Below are 22,173 nucleotides of genomic sequence, written 5' to 3' on the forward strand. Positions count from 1 at the left end.
AGCCACCCTGCCTGGCATATCCTGGTGATGTTTGTGAATTACCTGTGTGGGTGTGTCTCTGTGCACACGCATGCACGTGTGTGTACGTTCATACTGTATGATTAAAAGGCCTTAGCATATTATTTAAAACAGAAATCATGAAAGAGGGAAAATGAAAGAAAAGCTTTACATTCTTGTCCAGTCTTTTTCTTCCAAGTGTGTTGTCTTGATAGTTGGTGTATGTATTTACTATCCTTTTTTATATGTTACTAGTTTCACATGTGAAACAGTACTGCAGGGACTTTAATGAAAAGTAGCAGATCCCTGGCCCCCACTTCTCCTCATCTCAAAATCCTGTATCTCAGAAGATTCTTCTTTTTAGCTGTTTATATTGTAATTTCTTGATTTGCCAAATTTCGACATTATCTATGTACTTCTGTAGATGGGAACTGGCACTCTTATACCTCTTGCTTCCCACTGACCCACATAGAAACTTGCCCTGTGTCCTCTGTAGTTGTATCACGCTGTTTAGCTAAATCTGGCTTCGGTGTTTATATTTTTGTAACTGTACAAGTATTTTCACTGCTGTACCACACTATACCATGGATATTTTCCTAGTGTTAAAATATGTTGTGTTTCCTGGAATTTAGAGTTGCTTCTGTTTGTTAGTTACAGTTTTCTTTATTTCTGTCACTTTTCCCCCCGAAATTATCCAAAGGCACTATAAAGTCCTTCCAAAGAATATTTTCCCACAGCCAACCCTCTTGGGTATATTATTGGTACATTTCTTTGTTTCTTCCCAGAGATGTTATCCTACTTTCCAGGCTGCATTTGAGACTCAGTATACAAGCATCATCTTCGATTTCTCCTCATCTCTCTCCTGTGTTAGATCCTCTTTCTCTTCCCTTACTCTTTCCACTTCTTACTTGTTTGGTGGGACAAACTTCTAGTAACTTCCTGAATAAGGGATGTGGATGTAGGGAGTAAGGACTTGTGGTTTTGTGGTCACTGCTTCTCTGCCAGCATTTCCCTGGAGCTGAGCATCAAAAGGGTCTCACTGCCGCTTAAGTCCTCTCCCCTGCTCCTTGCTGGGCCCACGGGTTGGTCCTGTTCATCTTCACCTACATGTAGAACCTCGTCTTCTCCTCCACACCCTCCTGCATGTTTCAGCATCATTGTGTCCTTTCACACTTCTGCATTTGTTCATGCTGTCCCCTTAGGCTGAAGGCTTTTCTCTGGCTATCTACCTGGAGAAGTCTAGTCAGTATGCTAGATGTTTATTCAGGTGATAAAATTATAATTGCGAAAGAATATTATTTCTACTTTTGTTTAGCAAAGCACAAAGTGGCAGTTTTCAAGCAGGCATATTGCAACTGTTCGTCAACTGCCTTAATCCTTTTTGCAATGAGCCAGGGTATAATTCATCAGCAAATACAGTTAATACTGTTTAAGCATAACAGGTGACTTTGGAAATGGTAAGCAAACTAACAAACACTGGCTGTTCAAAATATGTCTTCAAGATTGCCATTCAGGTATTGTTTCCATCGAATAATTTTTGATCTTCCGAGATAGTTTTAATAGGCCTCTGTATTAGTTTCCTAGGCCACCTTAACACATTACTTTCAACTTGGTGACTTAAAACAATAGTAGTTTATCCTCTCACAGTTTGGAAAGCCAGGTGTATATGAAACCAAGTCTGAAGTTGGCAGGGCCTTGCTTCCTCTGGAGGCTCTAGGGGAGAAGCCATTCTCTGCCTCTCCCAGCTTCCGATGGGTGCCAGCTTCCTGATTTTCTGACTGCATCCCTTGTTTTGTCTTTACATCACCTTCTCATCTGTGTGTTTGTCTTCTCTGTGTGTCTTTTGTGAGGACACTTATGATTGGATTAGGACCCATCTGGGTAATCCAGGATGATCTCTTCATCTCAAGATCCTTAATAATACCTGCAAAGATCTTTTTTTTTTTTCTAAATAGGGTAGCATTCACAGGTTCTAGCAATTACGACATGCACAGTGGGGAGGCCACCATGCAACCCAGTATGGCCTCTGAAGCGCAGTGCCCTTTGAAGGCACCAGTGTCGTTTCTGCTGATAAAATTGTTCTCTGATCATAATCATACATCAACCAGTATTTTCCTGGTTCATTCATTACTTAACAGGTATATATCATTACCCAGACCCTGTGCTAAGTGCTGGCGTTAGAAAAGCCAACACAGACAAAATCTCAACCCTCCAGAACCCACAGTATTACCAGAAAAGCTAGCTTTCTTGTGAGGATTCTAATCTATCATTTGAATACATTTTTTAATAACTGTAGACATAGATTTGGAAATAAAAAGGGAAATGCTGGCAAGTATAGTAGACACAAATGGGAAAGGGCAGAGAGGTCTAGTCAAAGGACTACTGTCATGTTTTATCAGCCAGAGGTTGGTAGTATGCACAGTGGTTTGATGATACATAAACTCTCTTGTAAAGCCAGGTGTTGAATTTCTCTTTGTTATCATGTCATTTTGTTTAATATGAGCCCTGTTAACTTCTTGCCCTAAAAATTTATTCTGTCCCCAAGGAAGATATTTTTAACAAAGCAAATGGAACATATCCTTCAGCCTTTGGAAATGCTTTTTTGCTTTCCATTGTTTTAGGGTACTTGCTTGCACTCAAAACGATTTCTTCAGGGTATTCTCATAAGGCTTTCTTGGACTCAGTTAATAAGGAAGAATAATTTATAAATCCAAAATTACCGCTTCTATTAACGTTTCTAGTCCAAGATTTCCTAATAGTGCGTTGTGTTTTAGATAAGTTGTTATCAGGAATAAAGGACCTGAGTTTGTCAGTGATTTCTTTACTGGGGGGAGAAAAAAGAGATTGACACACATTTAAGGTTATCCATTAATGTAATAATGCCTTTTCTTTCGCATTTCATTCTGCGTTTTCATTTGGGAAAGAAAAGGTGGAGGGACAGCTGGTACCTCTGTACCACCATAGACATGGCTGGCACATCACAGCTAGCCTACCTTATCTGTGCACTCCTGGGAGTGGCTCACAAACGTCATCCTCTTGCTTGCATGTTCCAGTTAAAAAAAAAAAAAAAGAAAGAAAGAAAAAATTGACAGACCTGGTGGTTCTACCTTCCCCAGATAATTGATCATTATGGGTATTGTGCAACCATTTACCAGTTAAGAGTAGAATTAGTATTATTTTTAACTTTTGAAGCTAATTAAAAAATAGTTTGAAGTTCATAGGAAATAAACCAAAATGTGTTTTTAAGAAATTCTCCAACATTTTACTGTTCTCACAATTTTTCTGAAGTTTGAAATTGTATCAGAATGAAAGATGGGGCACCTGGGTGGGTGGCTTAGTCAGTTAAACGTCGGAATCTTGGTTTCAGCTAGGTCATGATCTCAGGGTCATGAGATCAAGCCGCTCTCTCTCTCAAATAAATAAATAAAAATCTTAAAAAAAAATCAGAGCAATTTTTAAAAGCTTTGTGCTTATTACAAGAACTGGATCCTTTGTGGGAACATGACATTGGTTTGACAAACATCATTTTCGAAATATAGTTAGTTTTCATGGTGCAATTGAATTATTGAAGTGGGATTTGTACCTTCCATAATCAGTCATCCTCTTGCTCCTTTTTTTTCCCTCTCCATCTGATACTCATGAGTAATAGCAAATGCACCAGCTAACATTTATGAAGTAAAAAATAATTTTACTTATGTTACCTGGAAGAGTTAAAGGGCTTGGGGCCTTAAGTTTCATTGGCCTCATTGGCCTTGCTGTACTTAGAGATTTTTCTTTTTCTTTTTTCTTTTCTTTAAACTCCTGGGAATGTGTGTTACTGTAATAGACTAGATCTTTAGAGTGAGCTCTGAGTCTTTCTCCTTATGTATCAGGATGAGAGAGGAGGGCCTAGACTTGTCAGCCCCCATCCAAAGACCCAGAAGACAAACCCCTTGAGTCCACTTGAAGACCCATACCCAGCCAGAGTCACTGAATATGTTTGGTCATGTTCGATATTTTTGTAGTTTGGGATTTTCCTTCTGAGCATGAATGCAAACATCTTAGATACCCTCAAACTATGTGACCAAATGCAGCCCAGCTCAAAGTTAAGAGGCTGTCAGAGACCCCTGGAGGTTTCTCTTCATGTGTGTGACTTACAAATGTGGCAGTATTAAAAATTTCATTTTGATCTGTGTAAGGAAAATACATGATTCATCAGTGATTTATTCAGATGGATTTGAGGCTTTTGCTTTGTAATTATAAGTTTAGGATGGTGTCTAACAAAAAGATTCATATATTGTCCACCGCTTTCCTTTTATTACAAGTCCAGTTTCAGGTGGAATATGTGGATATAATTTTCCTCTCATGGTGATGAGTTATTTAATTTTTATAATCCAATCATATATTTTGTTCTTTAGCCTTATGGTAGAAGAAGATAAAATAAATGGCTCACTGTTGGAAACTCATTCTCATCACTTTCTTTCTTTCTTTTTTTTTTATCAAATACTAGTTTTGTTAGAATTTTATATCACTAAGAAAGAAGGAACAGCAAATCATTGAAAATTCAAGGACCCTCTTTAAGAATTCAAGGACCCTATTCCATAACTGCTATTATGTGAAATGTTCTTTTCAATTCTAGTCCACCTGGATAGAAACCAGCTTAGGCTAAAATTAGCATTATCCTTGTTGCTGGGAGAATTTCATGAGTGCAGGAAGCCTTTTCAGTCTCTGCCCTCAGAAGAGACTCATGGCAGTTGTTTCTATTTCTCTGTTGATGGAGAAGTCCAAGACCACCTGCAGCCCCCAGAGTTGCCACCTGTGGGACAGGAGTTGGGAGTCAGCCAGAGGAGTTCGCACTGTGAAGATTCTGGTTTTCTCTGCTGTAGCTTTGGCTGCCTAGCCAGTACTCAGCCCTGGAATGTGGTGCTTACCGGAAGTTCTAGGAATCCATATTGGGACGCCGTTACAAATAGGCTGACGCTTCATTTAATATTTAAAGGAATCCACTTTGTAGTAAAAACAAAACCAAACAAAAAAACTGCCCAAAAGCTTTGCAGGGGGATAAACAAAGACTCCTTTTTTGGAAACAAAAATAGCATACAAAGGCTTTCATATGTTACCTGCCCCAGAGTTTAGCAAAGCAGTGTCTGAGACACAGATTTGGAGTTTTGAAGCAAAGTACTGCACTGGTTGAAACTGTCATTTATCGGTTAGTCTTCATGCTTCTGGTATGAGTTTGTGTGTTCAGATGATTCAGTGAATTTTCGAGCTTTTTCCTTTGTGAGGTCTGTTTGCACATTTGGAAAGATCTGTAAACATGGTACCATTTGTGTTTTGTGGCTTTGCGCTTTTGATTTCCTTCTGAAGCTGCCACCATGACGTTAACCTTTGATGAAGTTAAGAGTGTAGAAGAAAATGATTACCAGTGGTTAATAACGTCCCGAAGTTTTAGGAGTTTGGGAAGAGTGCCCATTTCCATGAAGGAGTCTGAGAGCTCACATGGGGAGAAGCTCCCTGACCACATGTAAATTGAGAAATAGATTTCAAAATCAGTTTTGATTAAAATGGGAATTTGAGCCTGTCGCTGAGAAGCAGCCATCTTTCTATAAATTATTTATGGCATGAGCATAAGGGTTTGGTGTAGAGGCTGTAGGCCTTTTTCCATTTTGCTTCAAAAACTGTTTTGATTATAAAGAGAAAGTAATGAATTTTGGTATTGAAACAAATTTTTAAAAGGGAGGTTTTAGTTTTTTAGTTCCTAAAGTGATTCTAAACTGGAAAAATAAGAAGTGATTAGTAAATACTTTCACCAGTAATAACAACCAGTGTTGCAGCTGGATTGGATGTAAAAATAGAGATTATAGAACCCTGATGAACATAGTTTATCATATTAGACACATATTGAGACATTTCTAATAGTGAGTAGTACATCAGTGGCTTAAGGAGCATGTATTTGTAGCGTGTTCTGCTTATTAATACATATTTAGATGTTGTTCCTGGCTAAGTAGGTTATAGCGTATCTTTCTGTTTAGACCATAATGGAAAGCCCACTGAGCAATGTGATAGGAAGAAGGGTCCTAGGAGACAGTTTCTGGGCTTGGACCTCTCCCTACACCTTGGCTGCTGTCTTGATGTGGGATCAGACCCTCACTCTCGACCTGCTGCCTGCTCTACCTTTTCAGTGAAGTTCAGGTTCATTTAGGAAGTTGGAAGTTTAGACTGACAGTTACAGAAAATGTTAGTGCTTAAAAAAGTGAATGCTTGAAAAGATGGTGTGTTCTCTGCTCTCATTGTACAGGGCTTGATGTATATGTTACAGGTCACCATTGTATATTCTTTGTCCTCTCTGGTCTTATTTTTGCCTCTCTCATCTGGCATGGGCTGGAAGAAGGGGATTCAGTCTTCTATGACTTCAGTGTTTCTCTAGTTGTTTTCACACATTTTATTTATTCAATATATATTTAGCGTTTGCTTCCCATGTACCAGAATGGTTCTCAGCTGAACGAGACTGACACGTTCATGGTGTTATGGAGGTGACATTTGAGGGGAAGACAGACATTGCACAAGGAAAAACACAAGATAATTTCAGATACCAGTATGTGTGATGAAGAAAATAAAATCTGGTAGTTTGATGGTGAGTGACTAGAGGTGGCTCCAGTTTAAACAGGATGGCCATGGGTGCCTGGGTGTCTCAGTTGATTGAACGTTTGACTCCTGATCTCAGCTCAAGTCTTGATCTCAGAGTTATGAGTTCAAGCCCTAAGTTGGGCTCTACTTGGGGTATAGAGCCTAGTTTAAAAAAAAAAAAAAAAAAAAAGAAATAAGATGGCCAGAGAGCCTTTCCCGAGAGGAGCATTCCAGGTAAACAGTCAAGTAAAAAGAGCTACGTGCCTCCCCAAGGGTCTGGGAGTAGTGATTTCTAGGGAGGAAACCTCAAGAAGAGGCTTTAGGATGGAAACACGTGGCATTTGAGAGGAACAGATTTTGCAGCTTTTCCATCTGTATTAGCATGCTGTCTCTCCCTAGGATTCTCAGGAGAGTTTTGATTTCTTTACCGCTTTTATCCTCTGTCATTGTAAATGCCCTCCTTTGGTCCCATTTAATTCTTATTGCTGCCAATGAACAGTTTCTGACATTGCCTCCCGGAAGTTGTTTGTACTTGCTGCCTTTATGTAAACTCCTGGTCTCCTTGGAGTCATCCAGATGTTTCTCTGGTTGACTGCAGTGGTCTCCAGAGTTATGTGGGCAAGTGCCACGTTGAGGGAGCACTTAAGTAATCCACTGTGCTGTGGAAGAAATATGAGAACTTTAATCTGCCTTTTGATTGACATCAGCTCCCTCGCGATGAGGGTGCATGTGAGGGTCCTCTGGAGGTGACAGGAGGGAGGGAAGGGCTCCCCTCCTGAAGGTGTGACTCTGGTATCTTCAGCTTGCCAGATTACTCTCATGGCTGGGATATGGTGTGGTTATTTCAGAAACTATAACTGGTCTCCAAGCCCCACCTCATGCCACCCCCACCGCTGTGGCATTTTGTGAAAATAACCAACCTTTTGAATACAGGTTCACATCCTTTCAGTATCCCCCCCACTGCCGCCAAGGTGAGTGGCTATACCCAAGCTGAAATTGGTATTCAGAGATAATCTATAATGGGTAGAAACTGACCCCCCCCAAAAATATGGACTTTTATAAGCCACAGGCAATATTTTTTTTTGTCAAGAGGGAGAAACTTCAGTATTGCAAAAACCTCATGAAAGTTGATATTTCAGAATACCTGCTTTTGATGCAGTAAATTTTGGCTTGGTTTGCTCCTTTGGTAGTGGTTCTCCAGGTAGACCTTCCTCCAGCCCTTTTCTGGGAGTGGGGGTGCAGAGTACAGAGTACATCTCAGCTAAAGGGTGATGATGATGGTGAGAGGGTGGAGGGCTTCTGCTCCCTGCCAGAACCCACAGATCAGGTTTGAGCCTAGGAGGGTGGGGTGAACAGGGCCAGAAGCTGAGATCAGGAGAGGATTTGTAAGATTCTAGGCACCCTCAGGGTCACACTGGGACCCAGGAAGGAGAGCCGGCCCAGAGTTGAACGAGGCACACTCCATGCTTCCTTCCTTCCTGCAACGCACTTGTGAGCATCTTCGATGGGCCAGGCACTGCTGAACATTAGGGCTTTAGTAACTAGCAGAAAATAGAGGCAGATCTCATCATCTCGTGGAAGAATCTGGTAGTCAGATCATGACATGGAAGCAGGAAAAGTTGCAGTCTTGAACTGTTGTTTCAAAGAGAGGCACATGATGCTGTTGGCGAGGGGAAGGGTGGGACGCCTGGTCTGGAGCCCTCAGGTTTCCAAGAGGAAGAGGCATTGAACCAAGGCTGAATAAAAAGCCCCAGTGGGAGCCCAGGGGGAGTTGGGTGCAGGCAGGGTTGGGGAGTGCCTTCCAGCAGAGCCAAGGTCCTATCTCTTTTGTTCTCTGCTCTGTGTTCAGCTCCTGGCACAAGGCTGGTGTCTGGTATATGTTCAGTAAATAAAAATTAAGTGAATGAAGGCCAGCAGTGAGTGCAGAGACAGTGGATTGACATGAAGCTGGAGAAGCTGGCAGGAGCCAGACCTCTCAGAGACTTGTAGCTAAAGAGACCATATATATGGGTTGTTGTGGAAATCAGGACAAAAGGGGGCGGTGCTATTAATAGTTATGTTTGGATACTAGGGCATGAAATGAGACTAAAAGGCAAACTAGGGTGTATGGCTAGCCTCTTATAGGCCACTGTAAGGAATTTATTTATGTATTTTTTAAAAAGAGTTTATTTGTTTATTTGACAGAGATCACAAGTGGGCAGAGAGGCAGGCAGGGGAGGGGTGAGGAAGCAGGCTCCCCGCTGAGCAGAGAGCCCAACTCGGGACTCGATCTCAGGACCCTGAGATCATGACCTGAGTCGAAGGCAGAGGCTTTAACCCACTGAGCCACCCAGGCGCCCCCACTGTAAGGAATTTAGTCTTTTTTTTTTTTTTTTTGAGAGCCGAAGGCCTTCCAGAAAGTTTTTGGCTTGAATTTGAATGGAGGGGTGAAGGCAGGGCCAGCCTTGATCACTCTGGCAACAGTCTGGTAGCAGGTTGAAGGTGAGCTGACTCAGGGGGTCATGGGGGACTGGTACAGTTAAAGGCCAGGCAGGAGGAAGCAGTGGCTTGAACTGGAGGCCAGGATGGTGGGAGGCAGGGGAAGGACACACGATGTGGTGATGGGTTGCACACAGCTGGTCAGGAAAGGGAGGCGATAGGGCTTCAGAACTGGACAGATGTTGGGGGCTGCTGGCTGATCCAGAACAGGGAAAAGGAGCAGGTCTGGAGAGAGTGTATCATTTTGGACAGGCGGAAAAGTCAGGGAGTGAAGGTGTGAACTTAAGAGCTTTCATTCTTTCGCTTGTGAATTCCCAAACTAGGAGGTAGTAATGCAACTTGACTAGTGTGGCGTGTGCTCACGCCCCATCCCTCTTCACACTACCCCCGCCCCTCCCACCTGTCTGTTCACTACTCGCTTATGCCTGAAATTTGATGAGCCAAAAGCAAAGCCTTTCCTTCGTTAGAACTGTTTAAAAAGCAAACATGGAGTTAAGCCTGCAAAGCAAAGTGAAACATTTGTGAGGGAGAGGAGGTTGGGGAATGCTTGGATTAGAAAAGCTCAAAGACCCTGAGCTGGAAAAGGACTGCTGGAGAGGAAGAACTTGGAGACACTCATGAGGGAGAAAAGGACTGCAGAATTGAGACTCCAGCATAGGGGTCTGAAAAGCTTGGGTACTACAAGTGAACGTGAATCAGAATTTAGGATGGCTCTTACAGTTTCTCTAGGTTGCAGACTTCTAATGTACTATTTATATAATATTCGCTCTTTGGAGATCTTTAACAGTCCCTCTTGTTTTTGGAGTGGGAAGAGTTTTGTGGCTGGTATGACCAGGGAGAGAGGATAACTTTAAAATGTGTTGGTTGGGTTGCAGTAAGCAATAGTTCTCCATCATCAATTGGAAATATTGGAATGATTTGGTCTTGCAGCTGCCTGTTAATTCATTCCAGAAAACAGAAAGGCAAAGGGGCTGGTCTTGGCCTCAAGATACTCAGAAGCCATCAGTTCTGCAACCCATTGCCTGGGTCTGACTCCCTTGGCAGGTGATACCTGGCCTGGAGGTAACTGTCACAGCTTGAAGGCATGCCCTCGGGGCCGCCATTGCCCTCTTCTGGTAAGGAGCTCCTGCTACAAGCCTTCGGAGTTCTACAGAGCAGGAGAATTCAGGCTCATTTTTCACTTTTGGTCAACGGTGCTGTGCCAGCTGGCATGAATCCCTCAAGTGAAATGAGTGTTTGGTTTGAAATGTTGTAATGTGTATTCAGACCATGGAACCATGTGAGGGGCTAACCTTATTTACAGTTTTGGCTTGTGGGGGCTACCTTAGATATCCATATCATTTTCCACAGTTGGGGCACTTTCTCTTTGGCAAAAAAGATTCATTTCAGCCTCTTCTCTGCCTATGAAACCCTGTCTGACTGCTTCATTAGCTAACACATGTGTGAATTTGCCTCATCAATAATGGCAGCAAATGCAAGGGACATGGTTTTAATAAAATTTTAGTATCTAATATCTCTGAAGCATTAGGGCACCGAACATTATAAGCCTGAGATAAACAATTCCTATTCAGTAGAGGTTTTGTAGCATTTCTTGGTGACATATTTACAAAATTTATCATTTAGAGATGAGTTTATGTTACATGGTAAAACTTAAGAATATATTAATACAACTCTATTGGAAAGGGGCAATGAGAAGTTGGGGTTACTGTGACGATTTATGCCACAGCTAAAGGACAGTTCCTGTTGTCTAACTGCTGCTTATTCTCTGATCTGTCTTTGGGTGGCATCCTCTCTTTCTGTCCCCAACAGAAGGTGAGCACTCAGATGAACTCAGTGGGCTTTGCTGTTTAAAGGAACCCTGTCGTGACTCCCTAGAATGGAAATATTATTTTGTGAGGCATTTAAGCATGCCCTTAGTATAACTCCTTTTAAAATTTAGGTTTTTCAGTAACCCATTAAGAAGCTCTTGGCATTTAAAATCTGAAGAGTATCACAAATAAAAGCTAGCACCCATACTTGTTTTGGTCACTAAGAACTAAACACACCAATGTTGTTCTTTTGAAGCTGTAGCAATCTGATAATTACAGTTCTGTTGGGCAGTGTAATTTTTCTAGAAATTCAGTAGTCACAGGACAGGCTTCGAATAGTCACGATCTCATTATGATATGAATGATGTGTGAGAAAAGTCCTTAAGTACTACCCCACCCACCTCTGTGCAAAGACCCCAATGCAGATTTCCCGAAGTAAAAATAGTTAGATAATTGTCTGTCAAGAGAATGGGCAGTACTCATTTAGATTTTTGTAAAACTAAGGATATAGTCTATTTCTCAAAATAGCTCTTCAGAATTCCTGCATTTATCCTTTTTTGTTTCTTTTCTTTTTTTTTTTCTCTCTTTCATTCATTCATTCATTCATTCATTCATTGGTTTAGGTCTTGTATTAGTGATACAAGACTGCTTCAGAGCGTGAGGCAGTCTGTCAGTTGGTCAGGTGATGAATCATGGAATTGAACTATTTTACCAAATTAAACCTTTAACCCTATATATTAAAAAAGCCCTTACCAACAAAGTCTGGCAAGGTCAAGACTAAGAGGACCCTCTTTTTCTAGATAGTTAGCAAGATGAGCAGCAGCCTCAGCCCTCTCTTCTGGCTGGGCATTTTGTAGGACTTCTTTGACTCTGGACCATTCGCCCCTCTCTCTCTTCCTCCTCTTAGCTGGCTTCAGGTCCTGGCAAATTCTCCAGTGCCTGAGACGTTAGCTGGCTGCATATAGTAATTTCTAGAGCAGGGTTTCTCTGGTTGGGGACTAATGATGATATGGACCAGGCGATTCTTTGTTGTGGGCTGTTCTGTGCATTATAGAATGTTAGCAGCTTTTCTGTAATCTCTCCCACTTAGGTGCCAATTGTGACAACTATAAATGTTTCCAGACATTGCACATTGGGGGTGAACAGGTGGTGGAAGATGTTGATTTTGCCCGAGAACCATACTCCTAGATTATGAATGATATATTCCTTCTTTGTTAGCCTTATTACTTGGAGGTACACCGCACTGTCACACTTAATCAGTAGGTACTTATGTAGGACACACGGTGTATTTTAGCAAGGAGGTTCCTTAATTTGAGGAATTCAGGGTGGGAAATAGGTTTCCTGTTGAGGGCTAGTGCCCAAGGCAGAGCTAATCAGGAGGTACATACCAAAAATAATTTGATTTAACTTCTTTCTTCTCACCAAGAAAAATATTTAGTTCCCTTTTTTATTAAATTAGGAGCAGGCATCATAAAACTATTTCATAAGAATAACTAACTCTAAACTTTATACTTGTCATTTTAAGGCAGAGATAATGAGGGAAGACTAGAAGCAGGCAAATGATGTGTAGAGATGAGGAAACAGAATTTGATTTGCAAAGAAGGAAAATGAATTTGAGGAGAAGAGAAAAAAAATTGAAGGAAGGAAGACGTTAGATGATTTTGAATGTTTAAGAATCATTCCGTGTTATCTTGTAGGGTTCTCATTTCAAAATTTATTCATTCATTACCCACAGTATTTTCAGGGGATTAGCAGACTTACCAGTGTTCACAGATCTTTAGTTGCTGTAATTAGCAAATCTTCAGAGAGTTCTTGGACAGAGAATGAGAGAGAAAGAGAATGAGAATGTGTGGTTTGCTGGTACAAGGAAAATTATTATACTTTTGTTTGTGGTGGAAAAAAATGACCAGTGAAATATCATCACCGAGGGGTAAGTGGAATCCAGCAGATGCCAGGGTCTGCCTCACTGTCTCTAGTTTGTAAGAGTGTGTGTAATCTCCAGGTTGAGATAGCTTAAAGGTGATCTTTTCTGCCATGGTTCTCAACCCAGCTAGCATATTACATCAAATAGGGAGCCCTCAGAATATACTGGTACCCAGGCCCCATCTCGAGAGAATCTAATTTAATTGGTCTAGGGTAGAATTGGGACATGATCTTTAAAAAATTCCCCCAAGTGATTGTAAGGCGCTACCAGGGTTGCAAACCCCTATTTCTAGACCAGTGATTTCTCACAGTATGGTCTCTGGACCAGTAGCATCAGCATCTCCATCACCCCTGAGTCTGTTAGAAATGCAAATTCCTGGCCCCACCTCAGGCCTACGAAATCAGAAAACTCTGGGGATGAGCCTTTGCAGTCTGTGTTTGTGAGTCACCCGTGGTGAATTGGATGCATGCTCGGTTTTAGGAGACAGTGTTTCAGGCAGTGGGTAGTGGTACTTGGAAGACACCGAATCCCGAGAATCAAGGGTGTATATATATATAATAGTGCATGTTGGAGAGACTGCTGTAAGGTCAATGCTACTGTCTTCAGAGTTCAGTCGCCTCAGGAGACTTTTCACTCATCCAAGGAGGAATGCCTGGGAGCTGTAACTTTCCACTGAGAGCCTTCACAGGGCTTAATTGCTAATGTGTAGGTCGCAGCTGATACCGAGTTGTGCCTCCCACTTGTTCCAACGAAGCTTTCAACCTCACTCTCAATATTCTTAATTAATGATCTTCAGCTTCTGAAGCCATTTCATCAGTGGGTCTCCTGTCCCAGCACGTTTCCCCTGTGAACAGTCCTTGAAGAGGGTGTTATTCCCAGCAGTCAATTAGAAAAGGAAAGTAGATGGGGCTCTAAACAAGTCCTGTGACCAATTAACCACCTCCCTTTATTCCTCTTTGTAGTTCTTTAAAAATGGGTCAGGGGGAGAATAAAGTCCGGCTCTCACCAGCAGACCTCGCCTGTGTTTGTCTAACATTCTTCTATTCCACTTGGTATTTCAATTTCCTGCCTTAGGCATGAATTGGTTGAAAATTCCCTTTGAACTCTTGCTCATTTTGTAGAAACTTGATGAAGTAGTGATGAGAGTAGTTAGGGGATTGTGTCCTGAGCTCTGAGAAGCAGAGCAGAGTAGGAAGGGAAATTCAGCACCAAACTTTAAAGGTTCATTCTTGGTGAAAGCCAGGGGCTTAGGAACGATTATTGTGGCTGTGATAATAATTTTAAGAATTCTCCTTGAATCCTGTTCTCTGATTGGATAGAGCAAGGTCACAGGGAAAGGGGTGAGAGGTGAAGGGAAACTTAAACTTCTTAATCCTCTAATTGGCAGTAACAGTTTTTATTGCTTCATTTTCTGTTTATGAGGAAAACACCTTTACATAAAACAGTTCTATTGGATCAGCACCATCCTTGGTAAAGTTCATAGAAATTTCCCAGGTTAGTCCCTGTCATTCCCTCACATTCTGGCTTGCGGAGGCTTTTGGAATTCCCTGCGGGATGGGAATCCCCTTGCATCACTGGATACTTCCTAGTATGGGGTTCCCAATATTGTTTGCTCTTTTGGTTTTATTCTCTCACTGAAATAATAGAACCAGGATTTCTCAACAAGGAATCGCTTTAGGGAAGTATCTATGCTGTCCAGTACAGTAGCCACTAGTTTATGTGAGCTATGTAAGATAATAAATTAATCGCAAATAAACTGATTTAAATTAATTAGAATGAAATAAAATTAAAAATTGGCACTGGCATCATTTCAGGCCTTGTGACTTAACAAATATCAGCACAGATAAAGAACATTTCTGGGGTGCCTTCATCAGTTGGAAGAGCATGTGACTCGATCTAGGGGTTGTAAGTTTGAGCCCTATGTTGGGTGTAGAGATTACTTAAAAATAAAATCTTTTTTTTTTTAATCTTAAAAAAATTTTTTTCAGTCACCAAAGAAAGTTTTTGGGCAGTGTTGGTCAGTTTTGTGACCCTCATTAGTTGAGATACTAAGGTTGAGAACAAGGTATCATTATTTGTTAACTACTCCCAGTTTATTCTTTAACTCCTGTTTGTCATTGTACTGTATTTTCTTCTCTTTGAATTTAATCCTGACAACATCTCTGTGGGAGCCCTAACCCCATTTTACAGACAAGAGAGTGAAGACGCAGAGGCTGAAAAACTTGCCCCAGACCATACAACCATAGAAGGTACAGCCAGTGCTGGGCCACTCACCTGCCTGATTCTAAAGTCCAAGCTTTCTTTTGTTAAAGTGTCTCTCTCTCTCTTTTTCAAGATTTTATTTATTTGTCAGAGAGAGGGAGAGAGAGAATGCGCGCACAAGTGGGGGACTGGCAGGCAGAGGAAAAAGCAGGCTCCCCGCTGAGCAAGGTGCCCTGTGAGGGGCTCAGTTCCAGGACTTTGGGGTCATGACCTGAGCTGAAGGCAGATGCTTAACCAACTGAGCCACCTGGGCATCCCTGGTAAAGTGTCTCTTAAGAAGATAAGTTCTCTGGCTTTTGAGGTCAGGAAGCCCGTATCTTTAGGGGTACACTAAAACACTCTAGACCAGTAACTGATGGTGCTTTGGGTGGTTTAAGTGGCTAAGTGATAAAATGGAGCAAGTCAGTAGCACATGTTTTCCTGTGTAATTTTCATCACTCCTCACAATTAGACCAGTGACCTGTGATAACAGTTTATGCAGTTATCCATTTCATGTGCTTTATGCTTTGATCTCCTGGGTTGGGTGGTGAGCACACCTCTTCCCGTGGCATACCATTTTCCCATCGGAAAGTCTTGCTCATGTGGTTTTCTCACCTGCTTCTCTATTTCTTAAAGCCCTAAAGAACTAAAAAGGATTGTTTTTCCACTTTTAAACGTCCTGTTAAGGGGCGCCTGGGTGGCACAGTCAGTTAAGCATTTGCCTTCAGCTCAGGTCATGATCCCAAGGTCCTTGGATTGAGTCCTGTGTCAGGCTCCCTGCTGAGCGGAGAGTCTGCTTCTCCCTCTGCCTCTGCTGCTCCCCCTGCTTGTGTGCTCTCTCTCTCTCTCGAGAGCTCTGTCAGTGAATAAATAAAATCTTAAAAAAAATAAAAGTCCTATTAATATTATTTCATCCTTTTTTTTCTTTTTAAAAAAGTGAATCATTCTGCTTTTTTCAGTTTATCATTGTAATATGATTTTAAGCGTCATTCTTAGTCTAATAGTTTGTCTCACTGTGTATATTGAAACTAATTGAACACTAAATACGTAAAGCATAGCCATCATAATGTTTATTCTAGCTGCTACTGTCAAATAATCTAAAATGAATTTGCCATCATTGACTGTTACAGCATTATGTTGCCCACTCATAGGGCTGACTCTTGCCTAAGAGTAGTACCTCTGTGCTTGGATGATTGGTTTTTTGGAGTCAAAGTTTGGCTGTTACATATACCCTTGTTAAATTCCATTTGGTTAGATTGATCTAATTACTTTCTTTAACTCATCCTCATAACCTGATTTTAAGTGTCTCTGAATCACAGAGATCCAGTTTTTTGGTTTGGGGGTTTTTTGTTTGTTTTTTTGCCAGATCATTTTTGCTACCCCAACTATTCACTATTCCATCCCATGCCATATCATCCACCTTTTTTGTTGACACTGTATCTTCATACCGTCTTTCAAGTCACTTCCAAGAATATGGGTCAAGGAAGAAGTTCTTTATCATCTCCCTCCACGTTGCTCTTTAGCCATTCATGGCTCCTGTGGTTACGGCTGTTGAACTAGTTAGGAAGCCACCTAATCATTGTTTCTTCCACCCCTATTTTTCTGGTTTTTCTTGACCGGCATTCATTTGTGTTCATTCATAGATTCATTCATTAATATTTATTGAGCTCCTTCTGTGCCCCAGGAAGGCCCTTGTGGAAGTAGAACTGTTAGGGCTTTTCTAATAGATTAGGTGTAGACTATGAGAGAAGAGTGGCACTAAAGATGACTCCGTGGTTTTGGACCTGAACAGCTGGAGAACAGAGTTGCCATTTACCAACCCAGCTTTAGCAACACCTGGTAGGAGCAGGTTTGGGGGTAAAATATCAGTAGTTTGGTTTTGAGCTTGTTAGGTTTTAGATGCGTGTTTGACATCCAGATGGACACGTCGAATGTATATATGTGGAGCTCAGGGGTGGTCTGGACTGGAGCAGGAAGTCTAGGTGTCATCAGCATGTAAACTGAAACCTGAACACTGGTGAGGGTGTAAGTGGAGACAGGAGAGGTCTAAGGACTGAGCTCTGGTCAGTTTAGATTCCGTGTGATGGGGATGAATGAGCAGAGGAGACTGGGAAACAGTGGCCAGGGAAGAGGGAGGAGAACCGGGAAAGCAGAGTATCCTAGAAGTGAGGGTTTGCAGGGGCATGTGGAAGAACCACTTTCTTACACGGCTCTGAGAGGTCAAGTAACATGAGGACCAAGAACCGACCATTGAACTTGGCCGTGTGAAGGTCATTGGTAATCTTAAGAGAAGCCATTCTGGTGGAGTGGTTCAGGCAAAAGGACATCATGGGAAACCGTCTGATGGTTGAGGTTCACACCTGCTTTGTCAGCCACATTTCACCAGTCGTTGCAGTCTGGGAACCTTGTTAAAGAAGAAAATGAAGTTAGTTTTTCATACCTTAGGTTTTCTTCCAGATCCCTCTAATCTGTTAGGGATGAAGTTTGTAGTTGCCAAATCTGCCTTTCTCCCCCTTTTGTAAATTGCAGTGTCATTTGCCTCTCTCTAGGATCTCTTTGCCATTGTCTCATCCTTTCTGTGGCCAGATTATGTACAGTGCTCATCCTCCTTGTGCCCTGGGACAGCTTCCCTCCAGCCCAGTGATCTGACTTAAAGGACTGAAATGCACTATATCACCTCCCTGTCTGTATGGGGCTTACAACCTCCTTCTTTTCTATTTCTGCCAAAGGTGCCATCTCAATCTGACAGTTAGGTCATGTCTTGCCGTTGGATCTCTATCACCATCTTTATCATCCTAAGCCAGAGATGAGTTTTTAAGCTTCTCAGCAAGACATTATTGTATCTGTGGTTCTCGAGCCTAGCCACACATCACATTCACCTCTAGAGGATTTTTATGTTTTCTTTTTAGGGAAAATCATAATTTGAGTGTTTTAGAACTCTAAGGGAATTATTTTATCATTGTGATAAAATTGTGATGTTCTTTATTTGTGAGTTTTAGAATTATAATATTTTCACAACTCTGGTGTGTTGCCACTTTCCATTGTTTTATATGGTGAAGCCTGATTAGATTTTCCCCCCTTCCTTTTTATTATAACCTCTAAAAATTTCCTGTATCGTACTAAGAATGCCACAGATGGTCTTCAAGGAGACACAGTGATCCACAGCAGTGGTTCTTAAACTTGATCATCCACCAGAATCTCCTAGAAAACTTGTTTATAAAACACAGGGCATCCTGAAATTCCCCGTTGGCTGGGTCTGAATTTGCATAGCAGTTGAGCTCCAGCAGATTCTGATGCTGCTGGTACTTTGAGAGCCAGGGCTCTCTGTCTAGGCTCCAATGGGTAAATATCCTTAGGGTTGTGCACACAGATTGCTTTCCTGAACTGGCAGAACCTGGAGAATAAGTATGACCAAGGGCAGAGATGAGGCTTGCACTTGACTTGGTTGGGTCTCTGTGAGGTTCTGGTAAGCCTGAGCCGTGTTGAGATGGAAGCTTTTCATGTGCCATAGGCATCAGGAGGTTCTCTCTCTGAGCTTGTGTTTTGGTTTGTGGCCATATACTTGAATTCTTTGTGCTCTCCTGTAAAGTTTACTTGTAGCCTTATCTTTGGCCTCTGAGTTGCTCTCAGAATCACCACTTACCCTGACCCAGTTTATAAGAGCCACTGTAGCCCCCTTTGTCAACAAAATGTACACATTTTGTTACACATCTAGTTAAATGACAACTAGATTGAGCGAGGAGTGCCTGTTGTAGCTTTATCTGGTAAGTCCTTTGTTATATTTGAAAGCAGATTGAGAGGATTCCAGAGAAAACACACTGATGTAGAAGATTCCTTACATTATTTTATATTTAACCAAATAAACAGAATTCCTCTAAGTTACCCACATTCACCAGAGTATTCGTCAAAAAATCTTTGTCCCAAGGAAGTCAGAAAATGTGTCATCTATCTTGTATCTCCCTTCCTCTTTCAAGAAGTTGCCCTCCGAGATTGACTACCCTTTTGAACAATCTACGAATTGTAGGCGTTGGTCACTAGAGGAATATTTACGAGTTTTTTTCTTTTCTCATTCTGATTCATTTAGAATTGGTCGCAAATTTCTTTAACTCATAGGCTGCACTGCTTTTATTCTTGACATTGAAGAATGTCCAGATTCTTCAGGGATGTGAAAGAGTATTTTCTTAGTTGTTAATTTTTAGAGACTTAAAGCCAAACCCACATTCCAAAGTTTCTTGATAGCACATATGCTGGTTAAAGTTGTGAGGGGTATTCGTGGGGACTAACACCCCTGTTGTTTATCAAATCCCGTTTTCCGATTGCTAAGTGGTTAGCCGTAATTGGTGCTGGGCACACTCATGACGGCCTAAATGTCGCTGTGAATGTTGCTTGTCTTTCTAGCCACTTAAGACTCTCTCAAGACAAGTTCCCTATAGACAAGCACATAATAATTTCTTTCAGGTTATCTTCTCATTTCACATTCTCTGTTGCAGAAATATGTGAGAGGAGAGTTCATATTTTTACTTTGTAATCTGCTGTGATTACACACCATCTGCTCTTCTTCTAAGAAGCAGTGTGTGGCCAGAGTAAAACTAAATGAAAGAATTACGAGGCATTTATTAGCTCTTAGTAGGAATAGGTGGAAACCTGTGCCCTATCTGTTTGTAAATCTTACGGATCTGACAATTCAGAGTTCATTTAATATGCCCTGGAATTTGAAGCAAATTCTACCTTGGGAGGGGGAAAAAATCCCCAAAACAATCCATTGAGCTTTTCGTAGGGCTGGCGCCATGCTGAAGCTTTGCACCTGCAGGCCCTCATTTCATGTTCAGACACTGCCATGAGGAGTTTTCATCGCTGTCCCCATTTCACATTGCAGGCGCTTCCTCTGGTCTGGGAGAACTGAGGTGCAGGGCAGGGGGTTAAAGTCCGGTCTGGCCTACCCCCCCAAGACGTTGCGGTCCTCGTTGCTGCACACGCTCTGCACACACCACGGGCCAGTCCCCTGAGGAATAGTGGCTTGCTGGTTACATTTGAAAGAATAATGTCTTGAAAGTCATCAGGGAGAATGTCTGAAGAAATGAAGTCAGTCCTTGTCTATCAAAAGGAGTGGCTGAGGCCTTATTCCTAACTGCACTCTTCCTGCCCTGATGGGTTTTAGAGTCTGTGATTCAGTCCCAAATGTTTCTTAAAGGTTCCAATGGCATCTGTTAAATTTAAGCATTGTTTTATAATATATACCACTTTAGTTGGCGTTCGCTTTATTCCCAGCAGGGCTTTACTTCCCTTCCCCTATCTTACCCGGGAAGACTGTGAGTCATTGTGCGAGCACTCTAGGCCAGAACCCCCAAACTCCTTTTAGTAGGAGACCAGAGACAATCTACTGAAGGATATCAGCCTCTTACTCTATGATTCCTCCTTGTCATCAACCCCCTTAGCTCTGCTTTTCTGTGTTCTTTCTCATTCCTTCGAGACTTGCTTCTCACCCATGCTTCTTTCCCCATTCACAGCATCCATAACAATAAATCTCTTAAGAAAAACAAACAAGTAACTGAAGAGATGTATATCCCTGACCTGTAGCCAGAAGTCCCATAACAGACACCGGACAGGAGAGAGAAACTCCCTCCCCTTTTGATTCCTTTTCACTTGAGACAAGCCACCTCCTCCCCTGTGTCCCCCTCAGCCAGTAAAACTTGAGCTCAAAGAACTAGTCATCTGTTTGCAACCAAGGAAGGCCTCCCACATGGACCCTTTATGGGGTTTGAGCTCACACTGTCAGCCAGGGTTTTGCCGATTGTTCTGCCTGATTGGAAGGTGGGAAAATAACTGTGTGGCATGGAGGGGTGGGTCTCGCAGCCTGTTTTCTGGAGTGACGCTAGTGTTCATAAATGAGGCCGCCTTAGTCTCAAGGCCATGAGATTGATTCTGTGGTGTTTCTTATTCTGAGGACAGAGTGCAGGTAAGAGGGAGGTAATCCTTCCTAGACACAGAACAAGGCAGACATTTAAGTAATTTTTATCATTGATGTATTTTTTTTTTAATTCATTTAACAAGCACTCTTCACTGTCCTCTCTGTGCCAGGCCCAGTTTGAGGCAGTGACAGCCCAAGGTTGACAGAAGGCAGCTCCTCCCTACGGGCAGCCCCGCGGGAGATGGATGTACGCAGCCATGTGTTTATAGCCTGTGATGATTCCACAACGGAATCGGGAAGAAAGTGCTATGGCAGCAAACAGAAGCTTATTCCTGCCTGAAAGGTGTCAGAGAATGCTCAGGGGAAGGACTCACTGGTTGTTGAGATTTTTCCTATTGTGCTTGTGTGACCCATAGCGAGCTGAGGCAGGATGAGTCAGCCTGCCAGACTCAGTGTGGCCCTTTCCTAACCTACACATGGGAGCAAACGTGTGCAAATAGAATCCAAACAAACGTGGTAAACTGAAACACAACCAGGAGGTGGGATCTTAAGGTGGAAGGCACCTCGAAGGAGACCAAGCTGTGGCCCCCCGTTTTACCCAGGGGGAAACTGATGTCCCGAGAAGGGAGGCGGCACACCCCTCTGAAACTGGGGCATCATCAGAAGGGATTCGTGGCCTTGGACTTCCTGTGTGAGGCCCTTCTCCTGTTTGTCATCCAAGGGCTTTCTCCAGGCCTTCTCTGTGTGCTGTGATCTTGAATTCGGGCTGTGTTCTGTCCTGTTACTAAGATTATAGTGTTCCTTCTACCTGGCCTGCCAAGCATTGCCAGGTTGGCAAGGCACCACACCAAACAAAACCTAACCATGATCACCAGGGATCTCCTAAAAGCAAAAGAGAGCAGAGCTCTTTGGTTTCTCGGTGTTTCCAGAACACTGACTGGTAATCATTTTATGACTTTCTGGGTTGTCATGAGTGTCAAATGCAATAATGTATAGAAAGGGCTTCACATAATATCTGGCACACAATGAATGCTCTGTGAATCTTAACTCTTGTTCTTGCCAATTTGTTCACCCTCGAGTTTTTGCAGTTAGATTAAGGAAGCGGTGTATTCCAATGGAATGACTCTTTATTCTCTCCTTCCCTGACCTGTCTGCTGGTTTATCGTATATGCCATTCTAAAGTACACTGCTGGCTTTTCTTGAATGTCAAC

At 42.2% G+C, this 22,173-nt stretch overlaps 1 protein-coding gene and 1 long non-coding RNA gene across 2 annotated transcripts in view; both read left to right on the plus strand.

Annotated features, from left to right (window-relative positions):
- Window positions 1-22,173, plus strand: part of SLX4IP (SLX4 interacting protein) — a 190,535-nt gene that overhangs the window by 89,558 nt on the left and 78,804 nt on the right.
- Window positions 539-20,642, plus strand: LOC116868645. Its single transcript, XR_004382875.1, has 3 exons — window positions 539-552; window positions 2,777-2,778; window positions 20,562-20,642. It is a non-coding gene; the product is annotated as an uncharacterized LOC116868645 (long non-coding RNA).

The sequence above is a fragment of the Lontra canadensis genome, unplaced genomic scaffold (assembly GCF_010015895.1).
Source record: "Lontra canadensis isolate GAN:19392208 unplaced genomic scaffold, GSC_riverotter_1.0 scaffold16, whole genome shotgun sequence".
Classification (NCBI taxonomy): Eukaryota; Metazoa; Chordata; class Mammalia; order Carnivora; family Mustelidae; genus Lontra; species Lontra canadensis.